General features: G+C 43.5%; 1 pseudogene; it reads right to left on the bottom strand.

Annotated features, from left to right (window-relative positions):
- Window positions 1-4,117: 4,117 nt before the first annotated feature.
- Window positions 4,118-10,325, bottom strand: LOC103287983 (tubulin alpha-1B chain-like; annotated as a pseudogene).
- Between the last annotated feature and the right edge of the window lie 6,660 nt (window positions 10,326-16,985).

Genomic DNA, 16,985 nt, shown 5'->3' with positions numbered 1-16,985 from the left:
CAGGGGAGGGCAGTTGTGGGCAGTTAGGGGTGACCAGGCCAGCAGAGGAGAGCAGTTGGGGGAGACCAGGACAACAAGGGAGGGCAGTTGCAGGGGACCCAGGTCTGCAGGGGAGGGCAGTTGGAGGGACCAGGCCTGCAGGGGAGGGCAGTTGGGGGGACCAGGCCTGCAGGGGAGGGCAGTTAGGGGCGACCAGGCCTGCAGGGGAAGACAGTTAGGGGTGACCGGGCCAGCAGAGGAGGGCAGTTGGGGGAGACCAGGCCAGCAGGGGAGGGCAGTTGGGAGGGACCATGCCTGCAGGGGAGGGCAGTTGTGGGGGACCAGGCCTGCAGGAAAGGGCAGTTGTGGGGGACCCAGGCCGGCAGGGGAGGGTAGTTAGGGGCAATTGAGCCAGCCGGGGAGCAGCTAGGCGTCGATCAGGCTGGCAGGGAAGTGGTTAGGGGGTGATCAGGCTGACAGGCAGAAGCGGTTAGAGGCAATCAGGCAGGCAGGCAGGTGAGTGGTTGGGAGCCAGCTGTCTTGGATTGTGAGAGAGATTTCCAACTGCCCGTTTAGGCCCGATCCTAGTGGGATTGGGCCTAAACGGGTGGTCGGACATCCCTCAAGGGGTCCCAGATTGAAGAGGGTGAAGGCTGGGCTGTGGGACACCCTCCCCACCCCATGCACAAATTTCGTGCACTGGGCCTCTAGTATTAGAAGAAGTTTAATCAATTTATCAGTCATTGTTTTTATCAATGTTGTTTTTGTTGTTTTTATATCATGTCCTTGTTGTTGTTATATCATGTTGTTATTGTTTATTAATCAATTTATATGTTATTTTCATATAACATTTTATTAATTTTCTTTCATCTCTGACACTTCTATTATAGAGAAAGGGTGAATAGTGATATTAAAATATTTCTTCTAATTAATTTCCTTTCAATGTGCACAAATCCATGCACTGGGCCACTAGTATTTTGATAAATTCCCAATGGAACAGGTAAATTCATGTAAAAAGATCATGTGGACCCTCAGAAAGAAGATACTCATCAAGAAGGACTCCTGGTGGCTAACAAGGCTCAAATTAACAAAACAAAACAAACAGAGCCTAGCAACCATTTCTACACAGAGACTTCTTCCACAAACTGCACTTTAGGGAGAAAGTACTGAACTACCTGCCTGCAGTGTTCCTGCCAGCTGAGCCAGCCCTTATAAAGGAGTTCCTGGAATCCTATTTCAACCAATAGGACTGAAACTTTCCCCATCCAATTGGACCTGTGCAGCTATATCCCCATCAACATCTTTACCAACCAATCAGAGTGGCACCACCCTGCCCAATCAAGAAGTAACTTTTGGACCAATCGAACTGTGAGTATTTGAAGTCCTCATTTGCATGAGAAAGTCATCCTTTCTACTAAGAACAAAAGGTTGTGTTTCCCCTGCTGGAGCTGAAACACCTAAGCTGAGACATCAAAAATATCTCCTTGGGCCAGAGTAGAGGACAGGCAGGCAGAGCAGAGCTGTTTATCCAGAGAGAACCCTGGGCCCAGGGTCTTCTCATCCCAGGGCCACCGTGCAGACAAGCCATGCTGTTTCATAACTGAGCTATAACACTATTGAGCTGTTCCATAGCTGTGCTGTTCTCACAGTTGGGCTGTATTACAATTGAGCTGTTTGTACTGAATAAAGTTTCCTTCTTCACTGCACCCCAAACTAGGGATTCCTGTTGTAGTGAGTTGATGCCATCAGTTGACAGTCATAACTGAACAAGTTCTTCCAAAAAGAATGGAGCTTTTGTTTTTCAAAAGTTACTATTCTTTTTTAAAATAAATCTATTTGTAACAGCTGAGGAGTGAATAAAATGATATGCAATCCTATCCTTCTCCCCACCATGAGACCATGGTAGTTGCTTGGGAACCACATGGGAGGAGAGGTGAGATAGTCCCAAAAATAAATATTTTTTTTTTAAAAAAGAAAGATATGAATATGGAGAGTCATTATTTAAATAATCTATAATAATAAAAGGGTAATATGCTAATTAGACTGGACGTCCTTCCAGACATCCTCCTGGATGAAGCTGGTGGCCAGAGGGAAGCCACCTGGGTCCTGGGTGCCTGCTGGCAGCTGGAGGAGGGAAGCCCAGGTCCAGGGTGCCAGAGGGAAGCTGGTGCTGGCAGCTGGGGAAAGGAAGGCTATTCTTGCACAAATTTTTGTGCATCGGGCCTCTAGTTTGTTATAAGATAGTTAAGTTATAAATAAGCACTCAGAATGGCCTCTAAATTATAAGTTAATCCATCTTGAAAAAAACATCAGGCATTGTATCTAAAATTGATTTATTATATACTATGGAAAACAGTATGGAGGTTCCTCAAAAATAGAACTGCCTTATGACCCAGCAATTTCACTTCTGGGTATATATTCAAAGAAACCTGAAACACTAATTTGAAAGAATATATGCACCCCTATGTTCATTGCAGCATAGTAATATTATATTCACAACTAGAGGCCCAGTGCATGATTAAATCATGCACGTGTAGGGTCCCCTAGGCCTAACCTGCCATCCAGGCTCCAGGCCATATCCACTGCCCCGCAAAGCCTAGCACGCTCTGTGGACACTGCTAGCAGCCTGCTCCCCGCTTTTGATGGCAGGGGGTCCGCTAGTGCCGTAGCGGACACACAGCTCCCGGCTTTCGATCGCGGGGGAGCTGGGTGCCTGTCCTCTGGTGCACCAGGCCTTTCAGAAGCCTCCGGTGTGGTGGAGGCTTCTGAAAGGCCTGGTGCCTGAGCAGACAGGCACCCAGCTCCCCCGCTTTTGATGGTCCACGGCGGCACGTGGGCTCGCTGCCCCAGAGGCCCCTTCTGTGCCGCAGCACAGCCATGGCGCAGACACTGAGCTCGTGCCCCAGCCACCCCGAGTCCCGCCCCTCCGCGCCTCCTGGCCAATCGTGGGCATAGCGAAGGTACGGTCAATTTGCATATTTGTCTATTATTAGGTAGGATAGCCAAGATATGGAAGCAACCCAAGTGCCCATCAAAAGAAAAGTGAATTAAAATCTGTGGTACGTATATACAATGGAATATTACTTGGCCTTAAAAAATAATGAAATCTTACCATTTGTGACATCATGAATATACCTAGATGGTATTATGCTAAGTGAAATAAGTCAGAGACAGACAAATACCATATGATTTCACTTATATGTGGAATCATGTGGAATCTTAAGAATAGTATAAATGAATAAACAAAACAGAAACAGACTCATAGATACAGAAAACAGTCTGATGGTTGCCAGAGGGAGGAGGGGGTTGGTGAAAAAGGTAAAAGGTTTGAGAAGTATAGATTGTTAGTTAGAAAACAGTCATTGGGATGTAAAGTACAGCATAGGAAATATAGTCAATAATCCTATATAATAAAAGGCTAATATGCAAATCGACTGAACAGCGGAATGACCATTCTTTATGACACTCACTGACCACCAGGGGGCAGAAACCCAACACAGAAGCTGCCCCCTGGTGGTCAGTGCGCTCCCACAGGGGGAGCGCCACTCAGCCAGAAGCCAGGCTCATGGCTGGTGAGTGCAGGGGTGGTGGCAGGAACCTCTCCTGCCTCTGCGGCAGTGCTAAGGATATCCAACTGACAGACATACCTCGAGGGCTCCTGGACTGCGAGAGGGCGCAGGCCGGGCTGAGGGACTCCCCCCACTTGAGTGTACGAATTTCATGCACCGGGCCTCTAGAATTGTAATAACTCTGAATGGTGCCAGGTGGTATTGGAAATATCGGGAGGAACACTTTATATAGCATATGATTGTCTAACCACTATACTGTATACCTGAAACTAATAATAAGAAAAGGAAAAACTTCATTATACACTGTTTCTTTTTGCTTTCTCTTTGTATTTCTTTTTCAAAGGAAATTATGTTTAAAAGCATACATGCATATTTTTTGTTTGTTTTGTTTTTATTTCTCAATGCTTTTATTTTGGGATATGAGGGGGAAATCTTATAGGTACACAAGAAAAAGACAGATATGATCACAGGTATAAGTGAAGACAATCTAACCAGAAAGCATGAACACCTGGTAGCTGTTGAACCTGAAGTTCTGAGTATGACATGTTGCAGGGCTGAAAGAATGGTAATTAGTGTTCTCCTTCTTTCTCACCCTCTCTTTCAACAGAATCCACACCAACCTCCTCATAATCCTTCTCAAGGGCAGCCATGTCCTCAGGGGCCTCAGACAGCTCTCTTTCCTCCATGCCCTCACCCATGTACCAGCGGACAAAGGCACATGGCACACATTAGGTTAAACTTGTGGTCCAGGCCTCAGCAGTAGCTGTGGTGTTGTTCAGCATGCTCACAGCTCACTGTACTTTGGCCAGGTCTCCACCAGATATGACAGTGGGAGCCTGGTAATTAATGCCAACTTTGAAGCCAGTGGGCACCAGTCCACAAACTGGATGGTACGTTTGGTCTTGATGGTGACAATGGGAGCATTGACATCTTTGGGAACCAGGTCTCCATGGTACAGCAGGTGGCAAGCTTTATGTCTTTACGGTGGTGTGAGGTACATTTCACCATCTGGTTGGCTGGCTCAAAGCACGCATTGGTGACCTCTACTACAGTAAGCTGTTCATGGTGGGCTTTCTCAGCAGAGATGACATATGTGGCCAGAGGGAAGTGGATGCGGGGACAGGTTGGTCTGGAATTCTGTCAGATCAACATTCAGGGCTCCATCAAACCTGAGGGAAGCAGTGATGGAGGACACAGTCTGGATAATAAGGCGGTAAAGGTTAGTGTAGGTTGGGCACTCAGTATCAAGTTTTCTACGACAAATGTCATAGATGGCCTTGTTGTCAACCATAAAGGCACAATCAGAGTGCTCCAGAGTGGCGTGGGTGGTGAGGATCGAGTTGTAGGACTCAACTACAACTGTGGAGACCTGGGGGCGGGGAGGGGGGCTGGCGCTGGGTAAGTGGAGAACTCTAGCTTGGACTTCTTGCCATAATCGACAGAGAGCCCTCAGCAGGGAGGTGAATCCAGAACCAGTTCCTCCATCAAAGCCTTGGAAAACCAAGAAATACTGAAGGCCTGTGTCCTGGTCAGCCACTTTGTGAATTTGGTCCAAGATGAAATCAATGCTCTCCTTGCCAATGGTGTAGTGCCCACAGGCATAGTTATTGCAGCATCTTCCTTGATGAGCCGTTCAGGGTGAACTGAAAATCACAGATTAGGAATCAGATCCAAGTTTTTATAAATAGTAAAGAGGATAATGCTTTCCAAGTTTCAGTAGAACAAATAGAAATCAGTGGGAAGGATCTAGAAAGAAAAACAAAAACACACCAAATTAAATGGCTGGGTGGAAAAAAAATCAACGACATGTCATAGCATAGCAATAAAGGGCAGAGACCCTTTCGCCAGCCTGCCAGGGTTCCAGTTCCAGCTTTGCTACTTACTAATGTGATATTGGGCAAGTTACTTAACCTCTCTGTGCCTCAGTTTCTTCTAAATGAGGTAAATGAAAATACCTGAAAGAATTGTTGAGATTGTTTCTTCATAGAGTACTGATAAAATGCTTAGAACAGTGCCTGGCATATGGTGAAAGCCATGTAAGTATTTGTTCAATAAATAAATATGATAATTTTCTCATTACCTTGAAACAAATCCATATTTAGATTGCCAGGGTAACTTAGGATGAAGAGACTCTCAGAAGAAATATTTGTAACATATACAAGACCTACTTTTGCATTTTCCCTCTGTTTTCTATTTTCTTCTTTTTCTCAAAAGGGACATTATTTTGATCCATATAATTGTGTGGGAAGGAGAGCGATGATCCAGTCATAAGTCTTAGTAAAGCTTATTTTTGTGTGTGAACTTGATTTGGTGGGCACATAATTTGGTTTCCAGCCTTAATGCTTCCACCAGCATTTTTGGATTGGGCCATAGGGCCATGGGAAAGTTATGGAAGAATTGACCTTGCCAGTGTTCTTATTTTTCACTCTAGCTCAGATGACTAAAGGGACCAATATGAACAAAGCATGCTCCAAGATTGGTAGTGAGCTCCCCCCGCCACCCCCAACCCCTCAAAAAGCACTAGCATGCTTTCAAAATTTGGAAGTTTTTCATTTTAGATAAGGCTGTATCCAATTTTTATTTTGGAGCAGAAAGCTTCTACTCTTGATAAAGATGTGCTGTTGCTCATCAACATCATTATTTTTGGCTCTGAAGTAATGTTTAGGGAAAAGCATATCTCTGGTTTTCCTTCTGGGAGCAGTTTACTAGATCCCAAGCATGTACTTTAAACTGTGGATTAGTTCTACTAGTAATTAAAAAATACTTTTACTTATTAAAACCCAACACAATTTATAGATTCAATGCAGTCCCCATTAAAATACCAACAGCATATTTCACAGATATAGAACAAACTCCCCAAACATTCATCTGGAATAAAAGAAGACCTCAAATAGCCACAGCAATCCTGAGAAAGAACAAAGTTGGAGGGATCTCAATACCAGACATCAAGCTATGTTACAAAGCCACGGTTCTCAAAACTGCCTGGTATTGGCACAAGAACAGACATATAGACCAATGGAACAGAACAGAGAACCCAGAAATCAAACCAAGCCATTATGCTCAATTAATATTTTACAAAGGAGGCAAAAGCATACAATGGAGTCAAGAGAGTCTCTTCAATAAATAGTGCTGGGAAAATTGGTCAGATACATGCAAAACAATAAAACTAGACCACCAATTTACACCATACACAAAAACAAACTCAAAATGGTTAAAGGACTTAAATGTAAGACAGGAAACCCTAAAAATGTCAGAAGACTCCATAGGCAGCTAAATATCAGACATATGTCATAGCAATACCTTTACCAATACAGCTCCTAAGGCAATGGAAACTAAGGAGAAAATAAACAAATTGGACTACATCAAAACAAAAAGCTTCTGCACAGCAAAAGAAACCATCAACAAAACAACAAGAAAGCCCACTGCATGGGAGAACATATTTGCCAATGCTATCTCAGATAAGGGTTTAATCTCAAAATTTACAGGGAACTCATACAACTTAACAAAAGGAAGATAAACAATCCAATCAAAAAATGGGCAAAGGACCTAAATAGACACTTTTTGAAAGTGGACATATAGAAGGCCAAGAGACATATAAAAACATGCTCAAAGTCACTAATCATCTGAGAGATGCAAATAAAAACAACAATGAGGTACCATCTCACATCTGTCATAATGGCTATCATCAACAAATCAACAAATGACAAGTGCTGGCGAGGATGCAGAGAAAAAGGAACCCTCGTGCACTACTGGAGGGAATGCAGACTGGTGCAGCCACTGTGGAAAACAGTACGGAGTTTCCTCAAAAAATTAAAAATGGAACTCCCATTTGACCCAGTAATCCCACTTCTAGGAATATATCCCAAGAAACTAGAAACATCAATCAGAAAGGATATATGCACCTCTATGTTCAATGCAGCACAATTTACCATTGATAAGATTTGGAAACAGCCTAAGTGCCCATCAGCAGATGAGTGGATTAGAAAATGGTGGTACATCTACACAATAGAATACTACGCTGCTGTAAAAAAGAAGGAATTCGTACCATTTGCAACAGCATGGATGGAACTGGAGAGCATTATGCTAAGTGAAATAAGCCAGTCGGACAAAGATAAATATCATCTGACCTCATTCATATGTGGGACATAATGAACAACATAAACTGATGAACAAAAATAGATCCAGAGACAAGGTAATACTGAACAGACCATCCAACCTCAGAGAGAAGGTGGGGAGAGGGGAGAGATCAACCAAAGGACTTGTATGCATGCATATTAGCATAACCAATGGACACAGACACTGGGGCTGTGGGGACTTGTCCTGGGGATGGGAGTTGGAGGGGGGTGTCAATTGGGGAAAAGGGAGACATATGTAATACTTTAAACAATAAATAAAAAAACAACCCAGTTTGTTTTTCTAACATCTATTTTTTTTATTCTTATTTACGGAGTTACTACACTCAAAACAATTTCAAACCTAATCCTATCTAATAAAGAGAGAATATGCTAATTGACTGTCATGCCCTCACAAGATGGTGGTGCCCACAGCCACAGATGGTGGTGCCCAGTCCCCTTAGCCCTGCCTTATGCAGCCAGAGTCCCCTAGTCCCCTCAGTCCCACAGGGGAAGGCAGTTGGGGCAATCTGGGTGACAGAGGAGGGCAGTTGAGGATGGTCATGCCAGCAGAGGAGCAGTTAGGTGTCAATCAGGCTGTCAGGGGAGCAGTTAGGGGGCTATCAGGCTGGCAGGCAGAGTGGTTAGGGGCAATTAGGCAGGCAGGCGAGTAGTTAGGAGCCAGCAGTCCCGGATTGTGAGAGGGATGTCTGACTGCCGGTTTAGGCCCAATCCCATAGGCAGTCAGACATCCCCCAAGGGGTCCCAGATTGGAGCGGGTGCAGGCTGGGCTGAGGGACCCCGAATTTCGTGCACTGGGCCTCTAGTAACTAAATAAAACAATCTCATTGAGAAGGAAGTTTCTGTACTGACAGTTCTCTCTTTGCACAGTACTGTGAGACCATAAAAACAACACTGCACCCTGGCTGATTTGGCTCAGTGGATAGAGCTTCAGCCCACAGACTGAAGGGTCCCAGGTTTGATTCTGATCAGGGGCACATGCCTGGGTTGTGAGCTTGATCCCCAGTAGGGGGCGTGCAGGAGGCAGCCGATCTATGATTCTCTCTCATCATTGATGTTTCTATCTCTCTCTCCCTCTCCCTTCCTCTCTGAAATCAATAAAAATATATTTTTAAAAAAACAGCTGCAAGCTGAAACTATGCAAAAAAAATCTTAATATTCAAGCCCTGGCTGGGTGGCTCAGTTGGTTGGAGCATCCTCCTGTACACCAAAAGGTTGCGGGTTTGATTCCCTGTCAGGGCACATATCTAATTTTTGGGTTTAATCCCTGGGCATGTATGGGAGGCAACTGATTAATGTTTCTCTCTAAAATCAATAAAAAAACATGTCCTCGGGTGAGGATTAAAAAGGAATCTTAATAGTCAATGTGAAGAATTACAATTGTTCTGTGACCTTTTGTCAAAACATTTAAGAACTGTCTTATTGTTGGTTATGAATGTATAAGGAAATGATAAAATTAATATTTTTAGTACTCTATAATTTAAAACACTAGACACATTGAAAATTAAAATGTTTATTTGTTAAAAAAAACTTACCACAAAGAGCCAGTTAGAATAGAGATCAAAGGCTTCAAGCTCTAACCTGCCCCCTTTTCATTCTGGCTGGACATTGCAGACTCAACTTTTGCTGAACACCTGTTCCCCTGCTTTCCCCTCTCAATTTTCTGTAGTTAAGACAAACAAAACTGGTCTCTACCAGATTTGGCAGCCATTTTAACCTAAAAATGATCAACAGGGCCATTATAATAAGTTTACATTATGATTTTGGAACCACTCTGCCTCCTGAATTGCCATGACAGTTCCAAAAGGAAAGAAAGAAAGAAAGAAAGAAAGAAAGAAAGAAAGAAAGAAGAAAGAAAGAAAGAAAGAAAGAAGGAAGGAAGGAAGGAAAGAAGGAAGGAAGGAAGGAAGAAATCACTATCTGGAGGTGAGGGACAAGGGCAGCCACATCAGCAGTCACTCCACAAGTGTCAGAAGCTGAGGACCACCCTATCCCTCCCCAACCCCCCACCCCTTGCCACGCTTAATAATAACCATCTACCCAGATCCCACGGGGACGTCTTGTTCTCTGAGTCCTGCTCTCACTTCTTGAGTGCACACTTTCACTTTAATAAATTTACTGTGCTTTGCTGTCTCTTTCTGTCTCGCCCTCGAATTCTTTCTTTTGCACAAGGACCTGGACCCTGCTATCGGGTTGAGGTCTCCCTTGGCCTCCCCAGGTGCCCTCAGCATCACAGGTAGTTTGCATAGTGTTCACCTTCTCATTGTATAACATGACATAGAGAGCATCGTTTTTGTGCCCTGCTAATTCTCACACTCCAACATTTTATCCTTTGTGCTTTCAGTGCCGTAAAATATCTCTGAGAGTCGCTTTATTGTAAAGTTATTTTGCTGTTGTCATTTCCCCTGGAACATCTTTTTTTTAATAATTTCTTTATTGATTAAGGTATTATATATGTGTCCTCATCCTCCCATTACCTTCCCAACCCCCCCCACCCCACCCCAGCTCATGCCTTCACCCCCCTGTTGTCTGTGACCACTGGTTAGGCTTATATGCATGCATACAAGTCCTTTGGTTGATCTCTCCCCCTTACCCCCACCCTCCCCTACCTTCCCTCTGAGGTTTGACAATCTGATCGATGCTTCCCTGTCTCTGGATCTGTTTTTGTTCATCAGTTTATGTTGTTCATTATTTCCCATAGATGAGTGAGATCATGTGATATTTATCTTTCTCTGACTGAGTTATTTCACTTAGCATAATGCTCTCCAGTTCCATCCATGCTGTTGCAAATGGTAAGAATTCCTTCTTTTTTATGGCAGCACAGTATTCCATCGTGTAGATGTACCATAGTTTTCTAATCCACTCATCTGCTGATGGGCACCTAGGCTGTTTCCAAATCTTAGCTATGGTAAATTGTGCTGCTGTGAACATAGGGGTGCATATATCCTTTCTGACTGATGTTTCTAGCTTCTTGGAATATATTCCTAGAAGCGGAATCACTGGGTCAAATGGGAGTTCCATTTTTAGTTTTTTGAGGAATCCCCTGGAACATCTTTATCCTTTTTGTTACAACTGCTTTCCTCATGTATGGTGATAAGTTTGTCTTTACTAAGTTCCTCTGGCTGCATAGTCAACAGTCCCATTTGAATTCCACAGAGAACATTACCACTTTTTGTTTCGTTGCTGTACTTTCATCTTTCTTGGCCAATTGCATGCCTCACGAGTCCGCCCTTCTTCTTGCTAAATATTTCCAATTCTAGCTGACATAACTTTCTCCCAAGATGCTTGTCATTTCCACTTCACTAACAAAGTCCTCCCCATTGGTCAGAGTTTGCCACCGAGTAGTTCACGTTGTCTACATGATAAAACTGTCAGGCAAGCAGCAAATGCTCAGGTCACTGCTTTTCAGCTGATCAAATGGAGCACTTTCATAATTCGCATTATGAAGGCAGCTTCCTTTTTTTTCTCTCTCTCTCTCCAGCTGGCCTGCCATATTAGGGAATCTTTGGAAATGATACTGAAACTGTTTCAAGAACAGAAAAAAATTAGAAGAGCCGAGGATTCAAGTAACTACACTAGGCACAGGTTGGGACTATTCTAGAATCTTTTGCATCTACTGTTCTTGCTTTGGGTGTGTTCTTTGGACATTTATTCTTTCAGGGCTGGAACCTTGAAGAAAGACCTGTCATGCCTTGCATATATCTTGTGTTTATTGAATGTTGCCATTTAGGCCTCTATGGCCATACGAATTGATTTTCCTCTGGATGCCCTCTCTGTACATCTTGGGCCCAGGAGCAAGGTGTGGAGTCCTCCCCTGAGATCATGGGAGCTGCTTCTGCCAGGAGCTGTGCGTGGTAAGCAAGGTCCTCACGCCAGGATGGAACACCAGCGTGGAGTCCAGAAGTAGGGAGCAAAGTTGCTGAACATGCAAAGAGCCAGGAATGACATCTGGAAAGACGTGGGGTTTCTTAGGTGAATGATTTGGACATCGGAACGCCACTTACTGGTTAGAGAGGATATAATGCATGCATGTGTCATCAGTCGCCTTTTACCCTCCGTGGGGGGAGGCAAGGAGGTACTTGAACTTGATTTTTTACGATAATTTTTTGTTCAGATTACTACTGAAGCAATGTCTTCCCACTGGCCCTGTTTTCCAAATTGTGTTCCCTACCACCTTGTTGCATCTTCCATGGCAAAAATCCTTTTAATATTAGCACACATGTGGAGGTCTTTCCGAATTCCCATTTGCACATAGTCTCAAAGTTGGCATATGAATTTCCTTTTTAACCCTGGCAAGCATTTTGTAACCAGTGTAAATGCCCTGATACCTTTGAGTCCATCCCAGTTCCCAATGCTGGGCCCTGCACATGTTATATTAATCACCATCCTTTCTCTGTGTGGGTGGTATATTCTACTAACACGCTGAATCCTCTTCTTCCATCCCTGCTGTCTTCCAAAATGTCCCTAGTTACTGGTAATATGTAGCTTAGACCAGGGTTCCCATCTCTGTCATGATCACTAGCCCCATAGAAGCCATTGTGAACCCTGAGAAAGAAGATACTTATGAAAAGGGGGCTTCTGGTGGTTAATTGGGCTCAATTTTTAAAAATGTTTTTACTGATTTTTAGAGAGAGAGGAAGAGAGAGGATAGAGAGAGAGAAACATTGATGAGAGAGAAACATCAATCAGCTGCCTCCTGCACGCCCCTATCCCACAACTCAGGCTTGTGCCCTGACCTGGAATCAAACCAGTGACCTCTTGGTTCCTGGGTCAACACTTAACCACTGAGCCATTCCGGCCAGGCTGTGCTCAAATTTTTTTCAAAACAGAGCCTAGCAGCCCTTTCTGCAGAGGGACCCTCTCACCCAAACTGCACTTCAGGAAGAAGCATGCACTGAACTGCCTGCCTGCACTGTGTCTCTGCCATCTGAGCCAGCCCTGATAAAGGAGTTCCTGGAATCCTTTTTCAACCAGTAGGACTGAGGCTTTCCCCATCCAATCAGAGCTGTATGGCTCCTACCCATCAGAGTGGCTCTATTCTGACCCATATTAGGACAGTGCCTTTTGGACCAATTAAACTTTAAAGACTTGGAGTCCTCATTTGCATGAGGACAAACCAATCAGGGAGGGGGGGGGAGGAGAACAGGGACTTCTGTCCATTTAAGGCAGCTCCCCTCTGGCTCTGAGAACACACTTTCCCTTTCCAATGAAGACTGAAGACAGTCTGCCTGGCTGATCTGAAACAGTGAAGATGTCTCCCTGGAGCAGAGCGGAGCCGACCAGCACAGACCAGAGCAGACTGGCACAGAATGGAGCACACCGGAGTAGAGCAAAGCAGGCCAGGGCAGCACAAAGCAGACCAGCAAGGAGCAGAGCAGAGCTGTCTAGCTGGAGAGGGGCCTGGCCCTAGGGTCGCCTGGCCCCAGGGCTGCCCCATAGCTGTGCTGTATCATAATTGAGTTGCACTGAATAAAGTTCCCTTCTTCACTGCACCCCAAATAGGGGATTCCGGTTGGTGTTCAATTGGCACCAATGCCATTGGTTGACACCATTGTCTTTAGAAAATGCTTTCTAGGGAGGTGAAGTAGCCTGGGTCTCTGAAACATTCTCCCTTAAATTGCACCTCCTTTAATCCCCACACCCCAGACTAATCACATCCCAGGAGTTTCCATAACTTCCCTGTGACACTGATGTTGAATTCTGAAGGCCCTCACAACTCATGCTATGTTAGGGTCTATTCTCCTTCCTTCACAAGGAGGCTAATAGTTTGGTAGAACAATCAGGGGCAAACCTGCTTCTAAAATGATTATTTCATCTTAGATCAAACTGGGTTTTTCACCTTAGTTCAAAGCAGCCTGGATAAATTGGAAAACAAAATGACAAAATAAAACAAAAAACTTATTACCTATATGTCATTTGGGCACCTGGTCCCTCAAAGAGTTGCCTAAGCTTGGCTCAAAACCTTACTGTCATGCTCTGTGAGGGTCCAACAACCTGCTTCTCTCTTCTTTTCAGACTCTCTCTCATCAGCCCCATGAGATCTTGGAGATGAAATCTCTGTAGTCATTACTTTGTACTCACCAACCTCAAGGCTGCCATGACATTTTCTTGTAGATCTGCGCGAAGAATAGTGGTCTCAGAGAGATGCCACATGGTAGGGTTTCCTATCCTCTTTCCACCATGCCATTTCCTTCTTTTCTTCCTTTCTCTATTTTTTCCTTTTCAGAAACTACCACAAGACCCATCCCCTTGTCCTACATAGAATATTCTACTCTCATTCAGACCCCCTCAGTTTCTCAGGTTCCAACAAACACAGGTTTGACAAGGCATTTCTGTACAAATACAGCATTCTCCTTGAAGGACATTCTGGTGAATTCAATTTTTCCACTTCATTACACTACAAAAACAGATTTGAAAGGTCCTGCTATGGTGGGAACTGCTGATAGCAATATACTGGGAGGAGGAAGTATTTCATCTTTACTTTTGTAGTCTGTTTCTTTTTTACTTGATTTTTGCCAAATAGCTTCAAATAGCACAAGCTAGAATAATTTTTACAGGTGTCTGAGACAAAGAGATAGTTCACCCTTGACCCACATATTGTTGATTTAATTATGCTTCTTATTTGGGTCTCCTTTCCTTGAGATTCTAATTTGATGTAGAATCTCAGCTCATGTAATTAACCGATTTTTCTTTATTTCAGTGAGATACACCTTGCCCTCCTCCCTCACCATTCTTCTTATTCCTATCAGTTCATCCCTATTTAAGCAGGTTGTTTGAAAAGAGGGAGGTGAGGGAAAAGGAGGAGCAGGAGGAGGAGGGGGAGGAAGAAGGAGAAGAGGAAGAGGAAGGAGGAAGGAGCAGAAGAGCTGCTTAATCATTGCTGCTATTTTGCCTTATTTGTTACAAAGGCTGTCTGAAGCCCTGGAGGCCTTCTTTTCCAGTAGAAGACAGTGCATATTCTCTGAAAGAAAATTTTCATTTGATACCCATCATTATGCATGATTTTAGTACGTGAAAGAGAGAACAAGCTATTAACTGGGTACATGACCAAGAATAGATGATAAGAAAATGCATTTTTTCTATCTTTGTTGTATTATTAATCATTGAGGGGAATACAGGTTTCTTCCTTTTGTTTCTTCCATTATTTCTCTTTCTTTGTATTTTACTTATTTTGTCAAAATTTAAATGAAGAAATTTGAAGAATGCTTTTTACTTTAAATGCTTAGGGAATTTACAGTTATTTTTCTGGCCTGATATTATCTCCATCCCAGATGGGACTTCAAAGAGTATTTTGCCCACAGTTTATTTGATAATATAGCAAAAATTGTCCTGTTATAAATTTCTGCTCGATGCACTCTCTTTCTCCCTCTCTCTCTACATATCAGTCTCTCTTGCTCTCTGTTTTCCCTTTTCCAGTTTTATTCTCCTTTTTAAATGTTCTACAAATATTTAACATTGTTTCCTTCCACTTTTTTTTTTTTTTTTTTTGACACTGGGAATTTTATACTACTTCCCTTTTAGGGAGAAAGGAGACTATGAGTACCAATGGTGCTGCCAAATGACTCAGAGTTCCTTTACAAACACGGCGGCCTGAAAATTAGAAATGAACAGAAGGCAGAGCAGAGCCTTACGCCTACTTAGTGATTTGCTGCAGTAACCATGGCCTAAATAGCGTTAGGCCTTTCTGATTTCTTTTTGTTCCATGGTCATGGACCTGTGTGGGGAAGCACTGGTCTTGGTTGGAAAGACTGTAAGGAGGAATCTCTGAAAGGTTGGGGGCTTCGAGGGGGATCTTGCCAAAGGTGGCAGACCCTGACTTGACTTTTCCAAACAAGTCTGAGTCCCTGGGTGTTTTACCGGAATCTTTAGATTTAGACTTCAAAGCGTCCTTGTTTAAAAGACACTACAGGTACATGTGTTTTCTCAAGGATACTTACCCTGCTGGTAGTATCTAATAGTTAATTTTAGCTCAAGCTGTTGTTACAATAAAAGCCTAAGGTGGCAGGCGACCGAGGCTGTCTGGTTTCTTTAGCCAGGCAGTCTCTTAGCCCTCTCTTTCATAGACACGTGTGTCAGAGTAATCATTCATCCGTCGCCCAGGGTCTGCTGGTCAGCCCCGGCAGACCATCATAGATGACTTACTCCCTTACTCTTCCCTCACATTCCAGGAATGCCTGAACTAGCCCGAGTAGTCCACTTCTTTTTGTTTGTCAAATAAAATAGATTTATTGAGCAATTATTTTTATATTTTATTATATGCTGTTTGACAACTGTTCTAAGTCACATCAATTTTTAACCATCTGCCTTTTTATAATTTCATTTAAATTTTTATCAGAGAAATGCATGTGCTCAGATTTTGACAAGGATTGTTATGAAAAACAGGAATCTTTTCACAAGAAGAAACATTTACTTGTTTCAACAAGCTCTTTGGGTATTTAGTTCTAAATAACATGTTCATATTACTTTTTTTCTCTCTCTAATTTTACATATTCCTAATTACTTCCTACAAATTAGCCATCTTACACTCCCAATAGCTCCTCTCTAAACTTGCACAGTCTTCCAGCCTTTATCCTTTCAGTACAGTTATATGATCCTTTTTAGAGGAAATTGGCCCATATATAGCTGTAGATCCAGTGTGTCCCCTGAGGAAGTAAGTTCAAGATCTCCCCACATTGCCATCTTGGTCTGGAACCCCACAATCCTTTTTAACTAAGTAAATATTCAGAGTTTACATTATTATGACTGTGTAAGTATTATTCACAAGTGAGCCATATAATGTACTATGATTATTTCCCTTTCCTATACAATTTTCCCCTGCATTAATAATTGCCTTTTTTTTTAGCTTATTCTTTTTTTATCCACCCATCCTTTATTAGTTTACTAGGGGCCCAGTGCATGAAATTTGTGCACTGGGGGGGGGGGGGTCCCTCAGCCCAGCCTGCCCCCTCTCACAGACTGGGAGCCCTCAGGGGATGTCCTACTGATGGCTTAGGCCCACTCCCCAAGGGGAGCGGTCTAAAGCCACAGTCTGGCCTCCCTCTACAGGAGGCGACCGGGCTGATCAGGGGAGGGTGCCAGCCCCATCACCCTGCTGCTGCAGCCACTGCCAGCCACTGCAGCTGCCAAGGTGTTTTCATCAACACGGACTCCAGTCCCTTCACCATGAAAAAATGACAACTTTCTTTAGGCATTTTCAAGATGTGTCTTTCATAGGATATGACCTTTCTTTCTTTCTTTCTTTCTTTCTTTCTTTCTTTCTTTCTTTCTTTCTTTCTTCCTTTCTTTCCTTCCTTCCTTCCTTCCT

This window comes from Eptesicus fuscus, chromosome 2 (assembly GCF_027574615.1).
Source record: "Eptesicus fuscus isolate TK198812 chromosome 2, DD_ASM_mEF_20220401, whole genome shotgun sequence".
Lineage (NCBI taxonomy): Eukaryota > Metazoa > Chordata > Mammalia > Chiroptera > Vespertilionidae > Eptesicus > Eptesicus fuscus.
The sequence above is the reverse complement of the archived record's forward strand: the minus strand, read 5'-3'. Positions and strand labels throughout refer to the sequence as shown.